Consider the following 16,762-nt stretch of genomic DNA (forward strand, 5'->3'; position numbering starts at 1 on the left):
CATCAGTCATCACTTTCGGGATCCACATTGGTTGTGTGACAGAACCCGACTACTCTCGCCAGAATCCGAACGAAGTGTACCAGTGAGTTCGAATTTATTGTATTTTGTAATTTCTACGGGCAGTGTGGGGGGGTGGCTTCCTCGGAAATTCGGGTGGGGGGGGCGTGGTTGGCTTCCTCGGAGATTCGACCCTCACCAACCAAAGGGCACTCCTTTGATCTTAATTTATGGCATCCATTTAGGCTGACCTACCCTAAAATTGTTCTAAAGCGCCCTTGGTGCCAATACATACTAATTTGAAACTAGGGGAATGGACGCCCAAAAAAAAGAAATTTTTTATGGTCAAAATTTTCCAAAAAACGCCCAAAAACGACATTTTTGACCTTTTTTTTTTAAATTTTGCCTCAGGTGCTAAAAATTTAATCTAAATAGGGTCTCTATAGTGTTCTGCGAGCGCTCGGAAAATCAATTTGGTCCTTCTAAACCAAATTTGACAAAATTTTGAACATTTTTTTGAAAATCCCCCTCTTCGAGAAAAACCTATATCCGCCCCTGATTACGGCCCAATTTTTTCACTTAAATTATAGCTATATTGGGTTGCTAGGATTTTTTTTATTGGGCAGCTAGGATCTTTTGCTAGGATCTTTTCAAAAACTTGCTCGATAGTTTTTTTTGGCTCAAAAACCGATCAGATATTGCCTTCCCTGCCCTGGCAAAAGTAATATGATAATCGATTTAATTCAAATTTTTTGTACAAAAAATGATCTCAATTTAATAGATTCGGGTGTAATAAGATATAAGAATAAATTCAAAAACTTAGAACATCGAATAAGACAGAATTTACTTGGTTACTTGAGAACTCAATTCTGTTAGCTTTAAGGCTTTTCAAATTCAGTTGAATTTTAGTTTTGTTCCAAAATTTGAACAGTAATTTGTAATTAAGATACTTTTTTTGTCGAAGTTACGAGGATCTAGAGCATATGCTCACCGCAAACCATTCGATTCAGGGTAATCCGCTTACGGTTTTGCAATCAAAGATTCCCGAGTGTCTTTTTTTGCCAAAAAACTAAATTTAAGTAAAATTTCTGCGTAAAATTTTTTCGACGCTGTCTTGCATGGCTATTAAGGAAAACTTATAAAACTTAATTTTTTCACTTTTTTCTGATCAAAAATTACACGAAAAAATGCTTGAACTTTAAGCAGTACTGTTTTTATTGAATTTACACGTATAATTTGGCAGTCTAATCTGTCAAGATTGCTTAGACCCACTATTTCCCTCGTTGTTGCTTTTTTCTCTTTTTCTATACAAAGAAGTTGAAAATTTAATTTTCCTTTTGTGCATTGAAGTACAAAACTTCAGTTCAGAATAATACAAAAGTTAGTAAAAAAAAATTTGATAAATCAGGATGCACAGGAGAGTTTTTTCTATGGAGAAAAAAAAGAAGAATTGAGCCATGAAGATGCATTTTTTAAAACGACCAAAAACATTAGTTTAATTTCTTGTTAAATAATCATGTGTAATGCCGAATTTTGAACATTCCTAGTGCTGTTTAAAATCAATTTGTCATCTGGGTGCAACTCGGTAACCACTTCCTTAAGTGGTTACCACTTCCTAAATTTCCCACCACTTCCTTAAGTTTTTGTAATTATGTTCTTATGAAAAACAAACAGAAACTAAGGCTATCATTTTCGTATGTATCACAGAAACTAAGGCTATCATTTTTTGGTTGATTGATTTTGCAGATAATGAAAAAATTGTTTGTACCGGAAAGTAGCCGAATAATCTGGATTTTGTGACTGGCCCTTGAGTTGATTAGGCAATCAATGTTCTATTTTTACTTCGTAGCTTAGCTGAACATGAATCGTTTTAATGGCTGTAAAACATCTAAAAAACTGTTTAACCTTTATTCTGGCAAGACAGAAAAATGCATGTATTGATATTTAGAAAAAAGTTCAACTTCAAAGATTTCCATCAATCTGTCAAAAGTTCGCACAAATACTCGAACTTAAAGTTCATGAAAAATCATTGATTTCATTGTCATTTTATATTCTGTATCCAAAAAATTAAAGAAATAATTTATAATATTTCATCAAAAAAGGTTAAAACTATAACTTTTTTATCCTAAAAATCCATTATAACCTATTATAATCCAGTTTAAATAATTTTTTCAGAAGTTAAGGTTGACTTTTGCAAATTCTGGGAGTTATTAAATTTTTTGTTCAGTAATTTTGCAACGGATTTTGTTTCAAAAGCTTTTACTTCTCACATATGGTTTTATATATTTAAAATTCTCTACTTTTCGTAGTTTAACATTTGTTTTATCTTTTAAACTTTGCCATCGTCTTGGTACACATAAAAAGATCTGACGTAAAACAAAATTTCGGCATACTCAGCAGTCATAGTAATGTAGGGTAATATAACGACAGATGTTAAGAAAAATGAGTAGAAAATTGAAAAAAAAACAGTAAAAAATAATTTTAAAGAAAAACTTTTTGAATTTTTGAAGTTTTTGATTCCCAAAATGGCATTAAAAATCTCCAAAATTAATTTTACTCGGAAAAATTGAAACCTAGCAAAAACAAGCTATTGTAAACAGCTTGAAACAATCAGCATAAAAAAGACTGCTCGCTGGCTTTCGTAGGTCGAAGTTTAGCGATTAATCAAAAATTTCAAACCGCTTCTTCTCAACACTAGAAAGTTTTTTTGGTCTTTCTTTGTGGTTCGAATCAGGACTGAAAGAGATTCAATGTGATATATCACTAAACACAGTCCGATGATGATTTGTGGTACCAGATTTTGAGTGGAAAACAAAAAAAAACAAAATTAAAACAGACCCGAATACAAAGTTCCTTTCCATTTTCAATGGTCGGAACAAAAAATGCCACTTCCCTTTTCCCCGGTAGCAAGTAACTGTGCATTTTTAAACCCAAAGTAGGGAGGTGTGAGGGGATAGGTGAGTTGGGGAAATGTTAATTAGGTGTGGGGTCATAAACTGGGAGTGGGGGCGGTAAACTGGGGTGGGGAAAGGGGGGTTAAGTTGGGAGTGGGGGGGGGGGGGGGTGGCTCAAAAGTTTTTTTGATTTTTTTTTGAAAGGAAGCGTAGGTTATAAAGTAGAGGCGGATAACAAACGTTAAGGGGGCGATATAAACTGGGATCAACATGTTCGTTCGGTTTCTTGTTTTTCAGAACGTTGATTCTAACGTTTTGTTGTCTGCAGACTTTTTTTTTTAAAAGTAGTAGTGCAAAGTTCTCATCCAAACATTTCGAGAGTTTAATTAGCTTTGAACAATTTTTTGCAGAAAAAAATGACTGTCATGTGTTTTTGTGGCCTAAAAAATTGATTATATTGTCCAAATAACCAAATATGTTGGATATTGAAAAACTGAAATCAATCTATTAAAATCCCCTAATCTAATCAATTAGTTTCATGGTTGAATGTGTCATGAATTTTGGGTTAATTTTTTTATCTGATAAATTTCAAAAAATCGAATAATTTTTTATGAAACTCCAGTGCGGTTATAGATGGGGACCTGCTTTGGCTTTGGGAATTAAACCTAGTCTTTTTCATGATCTAGTATTTGTATTACAAAGTATTATAATTTATCTGATCTTGCTCAGAGAAATTAAAAATGACACAAAACAAGTTCTGATATGAGGCTGGAATTACAAGTAAGCAATAATGAAACAATACAGAGCCGTATATGCTCTTGCGAATATTCTGCAGAGCTTTTAATCTTAGATTAATTTTTTTAGCTGTTTCCTCTATTCGATTTAGAGCCAATCAACATACAAAATTCATTAATTTGGGATGCGTAGCTTTTCAATGCTTCAAGTAATGCATTTGGAAAAAAACTTCGATCTAGCATGAAAAAAGATTCTGAATTCAAGAGCAAAAGAATTTTTTCATTAATGACTTTTTCAATAGCCCAAAAGTTTCTCTGTTTGAGATAGTTTATCACAAAAGAATGACAATCAAGACTACAACTTTCTGAAAACTCAAAAATTCACGGACAAGTTATTTTCAATGCAAGTTCTGGGTCATTTTCTTGACACTTCTTCAACATAATTGTCGACTATGTAGTTTTTTTGCGTTTCTGCTGTGAATTTGTAGAAATCTTAAGACAATAAATCCAAAAAATGTCAGAAAAGATTTAAAACCATCAAAAATTATCTGAAAAAAAAGAAAGCCTGTTAGCGATAAAAACTTCTGCTTTACCAAAAAAATCAATCCATATTGCCAAAAGATGAGTTTTATTGCATGCTAAGTTTCTTGTACAAAATATGCAAGTTTTTGCATTCCAAGAAAATCAAAATTGTCGTGTTAAAATTTCATCTGAAGTGATTATCCTTTGAACTTCTTATAAGATTTGTATTGAATTTCCGCTATCTTACAACTATCTTTGAATGTGTTTCCATCTCGTAGAAACAGATAACAACCTGTTAGGAAAATTATCTTGTTTTTTATTTTGCGCATTTAAAAATTTTCAGATGGTGCTAATAATGTATTCATTTCAAACAAAAAAGGGAAACCAAAAATTTTATCTCCTAATTATACGTATTTAGCGGTTTGAACTTATTTTGTAGATAATAAAAACTCAGCTTTGATATATCTTGTGATATAGCTGCGGCCGTGTTGTTTGTGGGGTTCAGGTCTATATCGACAAAATCTCTAGTTATCAGATAAAAATAAACAGTAATGAACAAGTGGGATTTTAAGCAAATACATGTAACGAAATGAGTAGTTTGGCCTCTGAGTTTGTGATATTGTACTCTGCAGTGATGGATATCTTTTAAATTGTAATGAAATTTCTGTAAAGGAAATTTCTATCTTACAATTTATTTCCAGAAAATTCACTATCTTGCAATTCTCTTTAAGTCGAAATCCCTGTTTTGTATCCTTCTTGGAGGCTCATGTGCGATTGATGTATATATTGAAAAACAATTTTTAGTAAAAATATTTACTTTATCAAGTTAGTGAGTTTTTCAGTAAGCTCATGTTCCGAAACGAGTCGTTTGTTCTCTGAGTTTTCGTTTTTGTGCTCTGCCTTTAGCAGAGAGCTTTTAAACTGATTATAAGAAAAAAGTTTCGAAATTTAACATGGAAAACAGTTGTGAAAAAAATTTAAAAAAAGTTGTAAGAAAAGATCCTCCTATTTTACAACTTTCATGCAAGAGAAGTTCCTTTCTTGCATTTTTCTTGTAGGAAAACTTTCTATATTACAATTTTCTTGAAAGAAAAGGTTCCTATCTTGTAACATTTTTAGAGCCCAACTTTTTTAATTTAGCTCTTGAATTCTAATTTTGTAATTCAATCCATAAACTCAATTTTTACGAATATTTTCATTTGCTGCGGACGTGTTAGATGTGGGGTTCAGTTATATATCAGCATAATTTTTAGTTCTCAGCAAAAAACATTATGATACTTAAGTTAGTGATTTTTCAGTAAACTGATGTAGCAAAACGAGTTGTTTGGCCACTGAGTTTCCATTATTGTACTCTGCGGCAGCAGAGTACAATAAAAACTTTCTTGCAAGAAAAAAGTCACATCTTTAAAAAATTCTTGCAAGAAAAAAGTCACATCTTTAAAACTTTCATGCAAGAAAAAAGTCCCTATCTTGAAAATATAATAATGTAAAAATATTCCTTACATTCAATGTTTAGGAGCTTTACAGTAAGCTTGAAGAAAGTCTAATAGAGTACATAATACTGCTGCATGAAATAATTGCTGAAAAAATTATCTTTTATAGCTCTTAAGAAAAGTCATTATAAGGCCAAACTGAACACTGGTTAGGCGCACATTTTGGTGAGTGTAGGTCACTGGAAACCAGAGACAAGCCCTAGATTTGTTAAATTTGTCGGAATGACCAAAAACTCAAACATTAACCAAAATTTTTTTTTTAGACCTGGTCCAGGTGGAGCAGGGACATCTGCAGGTAAGTCATTATTTTAATAATGGGGTTAGTCATGATTTTTTTCAATTGAAAACATTTTCCAGTCCCCAGCACCTTCTTTAGCCTTTTAATTCCAATCTCGATTTTTAATTTTTTCTAAATCAAGCTTTATTTTTTTCAAAAGTATATCTGTAATAATTTCTGGTATTATAAACAGCAATTTGAATATCTCAGCTTGCAAATTGCCACATGAAAAATTGTTTAAAAAAGTTTCATATTGAACTTTTAAAAGACATAAAGATTTTGATTTTGGACGGTTTTGTGCATAAAACCCCAATTTTTTTCACTCCAAAAATAAGTCTGTCTTTTTCCACCTGTCTGCTGGCTATGCGTTAATAATATCTTATTCAGTTGAAACTTTTTGAAAAACCAAAATTTGAAGTGGTTGGTTCGAATTTCCGACTGGAACCCATTTTCCTAAAAATGTAAAAATTTGACTGTGGCGCAAAATTTTTCTTTAAAATAGGGTTTCTGGGAGCGCTCTGAAAAAACTTTGGTCGACCTTGAGAAAGTGACAAAAAATTTTAAAAAATGTTTAAAAATCCTACCCCCCACGCCCCCATCGAAAAAATCCCATATCCGGCTCTATTTCAATTATCCTTTTATGCAGAAATTGGTAATTAAAAATAGTATTTGTACATGGTGCTTCTGATTTGTTCTATAATCCGTTTTTTAAGATCTTTTCTAGCAATAAAAAACTGCAATAGTCTCGACTAATATGTGTTTATTTCAGGTGGTTCCATGAATTTCGATGCAGGTGGTTCTATGAATTTCAATGCAGGTGGTTCTATGAATTTCGATGCAGGTGGTTCCATGGGTTTCGATGAAGGTGGTTCCATGGGTTTCGATGCAGGTGGTTCTATGGATCAGCAGCAGGGGCCTACGGCTGAGCAACTCGAAATGCTCATGATGGCTGTAAGAAGTTCTTAATAATTTTGCGAAAAAAACCACTATTATTTTATCATAGTCTCGGAAATAAAAACATTTGATATCTGTGTTATGCACTGTCTACGGAAATAATTTAGACTTTAATTTATAGAATTCGCAGTGGAGTAAATAACCGAGCATTCTCCTATTTTATCAACAAAAGTCAGACATAAAAATCAGGAAATTCTCAGAGTTTAAAAGTCATATAATTTTCCTTTGAAATTCGAAAGTTAAAGTTTCTTGGTATATTTGAGTTCATTCGCATTTTTTTAAACTTTTGTTTTTGTTACTAGACTGGGGGAACCATAAGGAAAAGCGACTGGTAGGGGAGGCAATAATTTTTATCTGCTCCAACCCTGATAAATGCCTAAATAGCTCGTGTTTGAGTACTGATGCTAGGTAATATACCGATTGTTTCAACCAATTGTTTTGACCGATTATATATTTATTTTAAACAAAATTGCAAGGTGTTCGATTTGTGACCAAATTTATTAATTTACGATTAAAAACAAATATATTTAGTTAAGTGTTACTTTTAGTATGAATGCGACGCAGAAAGTGCAAAATTTTACTTCCATCAGAACTATAACATGATGCAAGGAATGGAACGAATGAACAACACACCTGAGCCAAGTCAAGAGCAGCTGGCCGCTATCATCGGATTGGTGAGATATAGTTTCAAAAAAAATTCAGGTAGTTTTTAGCCAGGGACACAGCAGCATTTATTAGCATAGATTCGTATGATGATCTTTTCTACGCGGATAAATGGTCGTGTTCTTGACTCCAGTCAAATAGATATTCTGACCAGTAGCAGATTAAGGGGGGGGGGATCGGAAGCCTCCTTTTTTAGGGATTTTTAGCAGCATTTATTAGCATAGATTCGTATGATGATCTTTTCTACGCGGATAAATGGTCGTGTTCTTGACTCCAGTCAAATAGATATTCTGACCAGTAGCAGATTAAGGGGGGCGCGGGATCGGAAGCCTCCTTTTTTAGGGATTCGACCCCCTGCCGACCCGGAAGGGTCGTCTCTTTGTAATTTTTTGAGGTATCAATTTTTGGCTCACTGACCCTAAAAATTTTCCTAAGGCGCTTTTGATGCGAATATTAACTACATTTGAGAGGAAGCGCGCGCCAAAAAACGCGTTTTTAGGTCAATATTTTCCAAAAAGTGCTTAGAAAAGCCTTTTTTGGCCTGCGTTACAAAAGTTTGCCTGCGGCGCAGAAAATTTAGTCAAAATAGGATCTATTTTAGTAATTTGGGAGAACTCAGAAAATGTATTGCGCGACCCAAAAAAGATCGACAAAATTCGAAAATCTACCTCCCCCCTCGAGAAAAATCCGCCCCTGAATCTGACGCTTTTCAATTCCTGGCAAGTTTCAAAAATTTTAGTTATAGAGTAAATTTATGATTCAGTGCTGTTTTAAATTATCCGGACAAACAGAATGAAACTTGAAAAAATAAAAGCGTTTTTTCTATAACTGGGCTGGATTTGGACAAAAAGGAATAAACACTACATGTTTAGATTTATACCAGAATAAGAATGGTGCAATTTTACTAAAATCGTACCCAAAACATTACCCCAAAAACAATTATCGTCGGTTGTGTTTTTCTAGTCAACCAAAAATTACACGAAAACTGCCTGCTCAACCGCAGTAAATCTTATGTAGCATCTTATGTAGCATCTCACAGTGTGCATTTTATGTAGCACAAGGAATCTCAGAGGCGTATAACCTTTTCAGCTAAGTATAAAGAATTTTTTTTTTTCATTTGATAGCAAACAAAAGTCATCTTTCCTTAAAAAAACCACTGTTTTGCCTAAGAACTTATAAGTGTTTTGCGCTAATCTTTGAAAAGTATAACCCTTTTGATTTTTGTTGGGCTACATAAGATGCTCGCTCTGCTATATTTTTTCGACTAAAAAACAAAAATGATTGTTTTGGTGGTAAAATTTTGGTTTAATTTTACCACCAAACTAATAATTTTTGTTTTTTTTTCAGTCGAAAAAATTTCTGCTGAAAATATTGTGTCAGTTCCTGACAAAAAATATAGCACTTGTTTCTATTATTTTCAGATGAATTCTGTAAGGCTGTATCAGCTGAACCAAAACTTGACTTTAAGCTAGTGAGGTTTTGAACTATTAAAAAACAAAATTAAAAAAGTCCTTCCAAGCATGTTTCAGTTCTCACTTTTTTTCTGACCACTGAAATTTTCAGAAAGCTCGAGTAGCGTTCGTCAGATACATATTTAAGGCAAGAAAATTTAATTAGTCTCCAAAAAATTATATGCCGCAACCAAGTTTTTTTTTGTCAACATAATACTTGGAAAACTTTTTCCAAACAAAACAAGGATAGCCGGTTGCTGTGCAACTAGCACAGAATGTTCCGACCTCATTTTCAGAATTTTTTTCAAGTTAGTGTCTTTTCTTTACGTCGTGTTATATATGATAGGGCTATTTACAAACGCTTAGAAATTTAGTGATTTAGGCATAAGCAATTCAGAAATTTTTTAAATTTTTTAATTCAATTTTTTGCTCTACAAATTTCAAATTTTTTCTAAGATTTTTTTTTGCCAGAGAAACGCTATATAAGCCATCCAAGTTTGTATATGTATAAGCCTAAATAATGAACGTTACTCGCTTTACTCGCTCGAAACAGACGAAAAATAAAAAAATTTAAACCAGTTTTTCTCTACACTGGCAATATATTTTTTGAAAATTTCTTAATGTCGTTCAAATCACGAGTGACAGAGTTTCAATATGATATATCACTAAACCCAGTCCGATAATTTTTGTGGTACCTAATTTTGCGTGGAAAGAAAAAAAAACGAAAAAAAAAACTAAATCACACCCGGATACAAAACTCTTTCCATTTTCATGGGTCGGAACAATAATCCACGCTTTACAAAATCAATTATTTAACACTCGGTTGCCTATAGAACACTGCTCAAATTATTCATGGCTGTCCCAGCTCTGATCAATATCTGAGGGATAAACTTAAAAGGAAATGAAATCCGATATGGAACTTCATAAAAAAACAGCATGAGTTGCACTGTTTAAGAGTAATGAACGTAGTGAAGTCTCTTATTTAGATTTTGCTGATTGTTTTCATTTTTCAGGAAAAGTCCTAAAATATTGATGCATTTAAGTATAATGCACTTTTTGATTTCAATTGAAATTCATCTGCTGAAAGTGAGGTAAAAAGCACTCGCCAAATACAAACGTGGAATTGGCACAAAAAACGTGAACGAGTTCTAGTTTCAAAAGTGGAATTTAATTTTTAGATTTCCAGCTGAATACAAATTTTACCTATTGATCCAGTTTTCTCTAGTTGCGTTCATGTTATCAAAAATGTGCCGATCAAAAATTGTTCTAGAAGTTCAAAGGTCTTAAAGGTCATCTATTTTTTCTTTGAAATTCGATAGTTTAGATTGTTTTAAACAAATTCAGTGTTTTTTTTTAGTTTATTACTTTTTTCCGGTCTTCGATTGGCTTTGTTTATGGTAATTGAGAACTTAATTTCTGTTAGCTTCTACAAGATGATTTGCAAAATCTCGCATCAACGACTCGTGCAAAACGAAAGAATCCAGCAACAAGTTAACAAAGACATAAAAACCTCACTTACGTTTGACATACTGATTTATTTGTATGATTGAAAATTAAGAAAAAGAAACGAAATTTGAGACTCTCGCGCAACGAAATCAAATCTTACTACTTTCTGATGGGAGCTATCGAAAAAACTCTCCTCAAGGCTAGCAGAATCTAAACTCACATATGCCATAATAAAAAAATACCAAATTTTTCTTTAAACGGTTCTTGCATCAGAGTTCTTTTTTCAAAAAACGTTTAATCACAGTTTGTTTTTATTAAAAATAACCAATCAGTTCTTTTGAGCTAAAAGTATTTTTCGTGTTTTTGGTTATTTTTGACTTCATTCAAAGTGAATGAGTGCAACTTACAGTTTGATAAAAAATTTGTTTTCAGAAAAAAAAGTTTTCAGGAAAAAAATCTTGCTACAAAACATTTAGAGAAAAAAACCAAAAGTAAAATAAGTACAATTTTGACATTTAATTTTTGAAAATTCTCAAAAAATGTTTATAGATCTTTCAAATTAGTAAAGGTTTCGGCTGATGCAAATCTAATTAATACTTAACAAAAATTTGACAAGATATAGATTTTTTCTATGTTTTGTATGGAAAAAGGAAAATCTTGCTAGAAGCTTTCATTAATTTGCCAAATTTCATGTTTCTAAATGGTTTTAAAGAGTTTTGATTTCATGTCTCGACAACTAAAAACTTTCAATTTTACAGAATAAGACAAATCAAAAACCTGCTTGATTTCATCCAAACTCGCTGTCTGATAATTTTTTCATAGGAAGCTTACAACTTTTTGTCGAAAATTGTGAGATAAGAAATTCTCAAAAAACACCCTGAAAAAAACCTCTAAAATTTTTCTATTAACCAGAAACAAATTTCATTGTTGTCACAAATTACAAAACGGGAAAAATACAATTCGTCAAACAAGCTAATCGAAGAAGATACAAGCTTACGTTTTACAGTTAGTTGTTAATTGCTGACTGAATGAACAAAAAAAATAGTTGTCTTAATTCTTTCAGTTGTCTTACAACCCGGCCAAAAGATGTGTTTCGATAGAATGGCTGTTTAACTGACAATGAAACGGCTTTGAACCTCTAAAGATAATAATATTAACACATATGTTATTTCTGCCTCGTTTCGGTACTGAGGTAGATCGGTTTCGGGTAGCTGGCCGATTGACAACATTTCAATTCATACGTAAATTAATCGTAAATATCGGAAATTACAAGTCAACAAAGACTAACGAATTGCCAAAAATTTCGGTATTTAAAAGCAGAATTCAATGTCATAAAATACGCAAAATGAGAACCTTGAAAAGTCAACTTTAAAATGGCGCCTGAACAGTTTGTGAACTTTGTTTCAATCTTTCAGTTTTCGTCTTTTTTCACACACTGTTCTTCGTTTAGCAGAAAGCTCATTCGTTATGTCCTTGGTTTTTTCCCGCTAAAAATTCTAGCGAGAACATCCTCGCCCCCCAACAAAGCGAGAAGAGGTGAGAGCTCCAAGATCAGCCGGGTCAGCTCTCACATACAGGAACTGCTCCTGTCCGGGTCGGCGGACCAAAATGTGCCGCACTCTCGTATCCTGTAAGATCTACAAAAACCTGCTTCAATATCTGTAAATTATCGGCAATTTAACAGATAATATGAAGAATAAGTACTATCTGAAAACAATGACATTTATTTTTCGGTTAACATTTTTAGCAATACGGTTTCCAACAATCTCAAAAATCTATAAACATTTTTGATGGCAAACTGACCTTAATCGGCCAACCAGTAGTTTCAAGGCCTTTTTGTCTAAAGCAAATCTAATTTTAGCTTTTTCACTTTCGCGCTATAATGACGTCATTAATTTAAGATTGATTCAAGCGCGAGCATATTTTAAAAGAAAGTTTTTACCACTGAAAAGCGAAAATTGCAACCAAAGACAGAAAAGTTATACTTGACAAAAATTGGATAAAAAAGTTTTTTCAAATTGGATTTTATATGTTATAAAAACACCTGCAAAGTAGTTTTGGCTCTTTTCGATTTTGACTACTTTCAAAGTTGTAAGATAGACAACACATCTTGCAAATTTTTGATGTAGGTTTAAACTAGAGAAGTTTCTTCTAGGGCTGTCAACCCGGATCAGTGAGTTTTTTATTTTTGTTAAACTGAAATTCAATTAATATATAGAAATCCGACAATGCAATTTGTGTAAATTACGGTTTTTTCTAAATTTTAAAAGTAAAAATTCCTCTTTGATAAAAACAGGTATTTGAAACTGTCATTGGGATCGGATTTTTTAAATTTTTTTTAGACACTTTGGAAAAATTTAGTTTTTCTCAAAAACTACTCTATCGATTTGCAAAAAAATAATACCAATGGGATGTTCGCCCACTAGCTTATGTGTCTGCATAACTTCTAAGTATCTTCTTAGCTTACCCCACTTCGTACAGCCTTCGAAAAAATTTGGGGGGTGGGGACTCAATGGATAGAAAAAGTTGTGGGAAGCTCTCTTGCATGAGCAGCTACGCCCAAATTTTATTTTACCTTAAAAGTTATTGCCTTCAGAAAAGTCGAATTTTTCGATTTTTGTAAACCGTTTTTTCAAACTTTTTGAATTTTTTCGAAAACTACCCTCCCAAATCTGAAATTTTAGTTTCAATAGGTAGAACGGGTTGTAAAAGGCTCCCCTGCTCAAGCGGTTACGCCCAATTTTTTTCTAACACAAAAACTTATGGCCCTCAGAAAAGTCAAATTTTCGCAATTTTTTTACCGTTTTTTGAAACTACTTGAATTTTCTCAAAAACTATCCCCCCAAATCTAACGTTTTAATTTCAACTGAAAAGACGAGTCGTTAGAAGCTCCCCTGCCTAAGCGTTTACGCTCATATTTTTTGCAAGAAAAATTAAGGACATCGGAAAAGTCGATTTTTGGTTTTTTGTACCTTCTTTTGAAACTTTTTGACTTTTTGCAAAAACTACCCATCCAAATCTAAAATTTTGGGCTCAACGGAAAGAAAAAATTATAGGAAGCCCCCTGCACAAGCGTTGACGCCCATTTTTTTTGCACAAAAAACTGTGGCCCTCGGAAATGTTGAATTTTCGATTTTTTGACCGTTTTTTGAAACTTCTTGATTTTCTCGAAGGTTATCCTGTCAAATCGAACTCAAAAAAACTCACTAATTTTTTAAGAGAACTCAAAAGTTATCAAACAGGTGTTTCCAGCTTTAGCTGGCCTCTGGTGTCATTGGAATTGGTTTCTTTTTAAACTTTTTTGAGATGCTTTGAAAAACTTTTGTTTTTCTCGAGAACTGCTCTAACAATTTTCGATAAAATTAGTACCAATGGAAAGTCCGCCCACTACCCTTTAAGTCTGCATAATTCCCAAGCCTTTTTTTTAGCTTATCCCACTTCCTATAGTCTTCGAAAAACTGTGTGGGGAAATTTTTGACCCAAATTTTTGGATTTTTTCCTTTTCTCAAAAACTACCCTCTCAAATCTGAGATTTTAGTTTCAATAGGTAAAATTTTTACTAGAAGCCCTATGCATAAGCTGTTATGTCCAATTTTTTACACGATAAGTTCTGTTCCTCAGAAAAAACAATATTTAAGTTTTTTTGACCGTTTTTTAAAACTTTTCGCTTTTTCTCCAAAACTACCCACCCAAATCTGGGGTCTTAATTTCAAAAGATAGAACGTATTATGAGAAACTCCCCTACACAAGCGAGTGCGCCCAATTTTTTTTTTCAGAAATAGTAATGGCCCTCAAAAAAATTAATGTTTTGCGATTTTTTGAACGTTTTTGAAACTTTTTGGCTTTTTTTGAAAGCTACCCTCCCAAATCTGAAAACTTAATTTCAATCGAAAGGACGGGTCGTGAGAAGTTCCCCTGCCTAAACGGTTACCTCCAAACTTTTTTGCACAAAAAGTTCTGGCACTCGAAAAAGTCGAATTACCGATTTTTGACCTTTTTTTAAATAGTTGACTTTTATCAAAAATTACCCTCCCAAATCTGAGGTTTGGTTTCAATGTGCAAACGGGTTGAAGGATTTTTGCCTGTAAGAACAAATACACCCAAAATTTTTACAGAAAAAGTTATGTCTGTCAAAAAATCAAACTTTTGACTCTTTGACCGTTTTTTTAAGCTTCTTGATTTTCTCGAAGGTTATCCTGAAATTTTCCCTTTACCTAACGCATCAGTTGAAAAAAATTCAAAAATTATCAATCAGGAATTTCCAGCTTTAGCTGGCTTCTAGTTTGATTTGTTTTTAATTTACTCTTACAGTACTGATAAGCTTGTGTAGAGAGATGTTCAATTCGAAAGTTTAACTATAATTGAATTGAAACTTTTTCCTTTAAATACGTTGGAAAATTAGCTTTCCGGTCATTTTTTCAAAATCGGATATGCTCAATGCTATATTTTGCTGTTGCTTCAGTTGCAGTTAATACTTAGTAATGATGATTATCACCTGCATAAAAGTGTCCTTTTGACCATTTAAAAATAAGTTTTTTTTGCCTGATTGAAGATGGAAAAATGAAAAAACCCAAATTGGAGCTTTCGACGTAAACAAAAAAGAGTTTTAAAAATCAATTTTCTGACAGCAGAATCACTAGAAAGATTTTTTATATTTCTTTTCAAATTTTCAAAACCAACAAGAAAATAGCCAGTGCAAAATTTTTGCAAAAAATAGATTAAAAAAGTCGAAAAACACTAAATATTTAACTTTTTTTTGTTCGCCCTTTCTCTTCGACCTTAGCAAACTGTAAATAAGAAGACTCGTATATCAGGGCAAAGCCTCGAGTGTTCTGACCGTCCCTTAATTGATATTGAATAGTTATTGAGGAAACAATATTGAAAATCTGTAAATTTTGAACAATATCAAAGTGTGAAAATTTGAGTCGTACAAAATTAATGCGACCGATTAACTAGCCTCAATTCAATTTGTAATGATTTTGCACGGGATAATTCACCCCATAAATAATTCGCGTTACGCTCTCAGAATTATGAAGAAATTATTCAAAGCGCGCATAATTTTGTCCAAAAAATGACCGATTTGGCAATTTTCAAACCCCAGAACTTTACAAAAAATAGTCGGAGGTAAAAAATCTTTTTGAATTTGAACTCAGGAAGTCAATATCTTCATTAGAGTATAAAAACATTTTTTGCTGAAAACTATTGTTTCGATCGGTGAAAATTGACTGAATAAAAAGCCAACCAAGCATAAATATTCCGAGTCGGAACAAAAATTTCAGCGACGGTAAATAGTGAATTTAATTTAAAGCGTAAAAGCTTTTTTTTTTAACTTTTCACACTTTTTCGCTCCCACCCAAATAGCTCAGCGCAGTAGTATGCATATAGTGCGTTAGGATCGGGGGGGGGGTTGTCATACATGGATGACCATTAGGTATAAATCATAATGGTCACCATGTATTAAATGATCAGCAATGGTCACCATGTAATAATCCTAATTGTCACCATGTATAATTTTATACCTAATGGTCACTATGTAATAATCCTAATTGTCACCATGTATAGTTTTATACCTAATAGTCCTCATGTAAAACTTCGGTATATTATTGAGTATTCCCACTGAACGTTGTGGAAACGGGAATGGAATTAAGTTTTGGTCGGTGCACGTTTTACCTTCTAAAGTTTGGGGGTATTGGTTTGTTTACATGTAAAATGACGTTATATACCTATTATATGCGACCAAACTATCTGGTATATAGGAAAGCACAAGATTTTGGCAGCGTAGCTTAACTGTTGGCTGCGGTGAACGATTTCCTTCAAAAATGCATGTTTTATTACTGAATCTCGAAGAAAGGAAAATTCGTCAAGTGCGGCGGCCGCCACCTCTATTTAGGCAAAAATCAATTTGACCGAAATAAGAATGAAAAACTTCGTTCAGCCAAATGAAGCTAAAAAACAAGGAAAAATTACGAAACACTGAAAACTCTAAAATAATGAAATTGGCTTAAAAATTTCGACATTTCCATTTTCCGTGTCTACAGGAGACTAAAAAAAACGTCTAAAATCTATGACAAAAGCTTTGATTTTATAGAAAGATTGAAAGAGCTAAAAGGTTGAATTGTCTAAAGATCTTGAAAAACGAGAACACTGATGAAAGCCAAAAGTGCCCATTAATTTTGCTGCAATCATTTCTAAGACTTGTACCTAACTTGTTACTATAAAATTGAAGTGGAACAAAATTTCTTGGGGTCCGAGTAGAGGAAAACGCATGGCGCTCGACTCTCAGCCGAAAGGCGGCGTTTCGAAACCCGTCCGGAAATTGTACTGAAAGGAG

The 16,762-nt window shown here is 33.0% G+C and overlaps 1 protein-coding gene and 1 pseudogene across 1 annotated transcript in view; one reads left to right on the top strand and one right to left on the bottom strand.

The window, feature by feature from the left end:
• The window catches only part of LOC134843568 (intraflagellar transport protein 88 homolog), a 519,299-nt gene that overhangs the window by 461,877 nt on the left and 40,660 nt on the right, over positions 1-16,762 (bottom strand). The gene's annotated exons all lie outside the window — the stretch shown is intronic.
• Positions 1-16,762, top strand: part of LOC134844712 (serine/threonine-protein kinase dyf-5-like) — a 45,737-nt pseudogene that overhangs the window by 16,151 nt on the left and 12,824 nt on the right.

The sequence above is a fragment of the Symsagittifera roscoffensis genome, chromosome 4 (assembly GCF_963678635.1).
Source record: "Symsagittifera roscoffensis chromosome 4, txSymRosc1.1, whole genome shotgun sequence".
In the NCBI taxonomy this organism is placed as follows: Eukaryota; Metazoa; Xenacoelomorpha; order Acoela; family Convolutidae; genus Symsagittifera; species Symsagittifera roscoffensis.